The following is a 1,994-nucleotide window of genomic DNA, read 5'->3' on the forward strand; positions in this document are numbered from 1 at the left end:
CAGCCTTAGTCACAGAGCTCATTGTATAAAAATAAGCTCAGAATGGCTCATTATTGTCTTTCTGCATTTGGGGAGAAGCTTAAATGGTAGGTATGAACAGTCCCATGCATTTTAACAGATTGCTAATTCAGAAGCAAAAATCAGATTGGGAAGAATGCAATATAAAATATATGCCACGTGTGTGACTTATCAGCATGTCATTTCTTTTTATGTTTAATTATAGCAAGTCTTCAAGATCTGTCATTTAGCTTAAGCTGCTGGTAAATACCCTTTATTTTATTATTATTTTTTTACACAGGAGAGCAGTAGAATTTACAGATTTCAGTGCTATTTGGATCAAAGTACCTAAGACACTAGCTACATGATAGGAAGAACAAACCTTACCTGTGAAAATTTAATTTCCAAATGTTTGCCATGCATATGTTTTGAGAAGCTAAACCCAAGCACATGAGCAATACTGCAGAGATGATACCAGACAGTTGTTTGTACTGAATAGGTCATTTAGAGCGGAGTTCTGGCAAGTGTAAGTGTCTGCTGTGCAGCTTAGAGCTCCTCTTGGGCACAATAAGATTTGTGAAAATGTTTTCTACTTTGTGTTTCTTGAACAAACATTTTCTTTGGAGGAGTCGGGAATGTGTGTCTCTTTCTTGTTTGTTCTCCCTGAGCACAAATGACAACATAATTATTATGTGCAAGATGGTGTTGGTGTTGAGGGACTTTCAGCATATTTCTGATTAGAAAAAAAATTTTTTTTCTTTGGCTAAAATATTTCAGAAATGTATTAATTGTCTGTATAACTCTATATAAGCCTACAATTTATGAAATTACTGTTATTATGGAGGATGGATGCTGACATTTTTTCTTTCATGCACCAAGAACTTATTTGTTCTCATGTTAGTCTTATGAAATATCACAGCTTTCTGTCAAGGAAATAATCTTGCAGTTTGGATTTGCTTGCACAAAACCCCGCAGGAAGTGCTTTCTCCTCTCTCCCTTCTTTTTCCTGATGGATAAATATGTGATATTAAATGGAAGTCAGGTATATGGTTACTTGTACAAAAAAAATGCCCAGCTGAACATGATATAGGATCATAGAATTGGTAAGACTGGAAGGGACCTCTGGAGATCATCTAGTCCAACCCTCAAACAAGTGGCCCACATGGGGATTGAACCCACAACCTTAGCATTACAAGCACCATGCTCTAACCAACTGAGCTAGAGTTAACCCCATGGGGCTTTCTGTAGCTGGGAATAGGATTCTTCAACTCCTCTGCTACCACTTTGCCTTAAGTTATTAAATGAGATTATTTGACTGTGTTCATCCCCAAAAGCTATTTTTCATTGTGGGAATCTAATGAGAAACACGTGAAACTTAGTTTCTGTATTCAATCCACACGTTTTGGAGAACTCTAATTGGAATGAAATTTGGTTTACAGCAAGCCTCTGTGTAGTACAGTGCAGTGTCACCTTGAGATACTGCAAGTAGTTGGGGCAAGAGCGTTGGATACAAACACGGGAGAGCAGCTGAGCTCCTTGGAGCTGCTGTAATACAAAGCCTGTGATTATGTATTGTTTGTGCTTATATCTTGCCCTGATACAGTCAGGATGGGGCCATGGCACAGATTTCCCCAGGCTACAATTGGTAGTTGTCCTTTTAGGCTTTTCTCTTGACTCTGAGGCCTATACACAATTTGGCAAAGAACAGGTAACCTCTTTTGACAAATCATAGTAAACTGATACAGTTCAAATGTCAGTACTGGCAACTCTGGAGAACACTGTGACGAAAAAAAGAAAAGTCAGAATTCTTGAATCATCTACTTTTAGATGATTTGTAAAGAGGGGGAGTCATTAGTTTTTAGAGTTTGTCAAGGAACTTCTTTCCCAATAATTGTTTTCTCAGGTCTGTACATACCATGGATACAGTTAAAAATAGCCATTGTGACTCCTAAGATACAATCACTTCGGGATCTTATGGTAAGGTGCATTTGTATAGA

At 37.8% G+C, this 1,994-nt stretch overlaps 1 non-coding gene across 1 annotated transcript; it reads right to left on the reverse strand.

The window, feature by feature from the left end:
* Positions 1 to 1,151: 1,151 nt before the first annotated feature.
* TRNAT-UGU (transfer RNA threonine (anticodon UGU)) lies at positions 1,152 to 1,227 on the reverse strand. Its single transcript has one exon. It is a non-coding gene; the product is annotated as a tRNA-Thr (tRNA).
* Positions 1,228 to 1,994: the final 767 nt, after the last annotated feature.

This window comes from Rhea pennata, chromosome 9 (assembly GCF_028389875.1).
Source record: "Rhea pennata isolate bPtePen1 chromosome 9, bPtePen1.pri, whole genome shotgun sequence".
In the NCBI taxonomy this organism is placed as follows: Eukaryota; Metazoa; Chordata; class Aves; order Rheiformes; family Rheidae; genus Rhea; species Rhea pennata.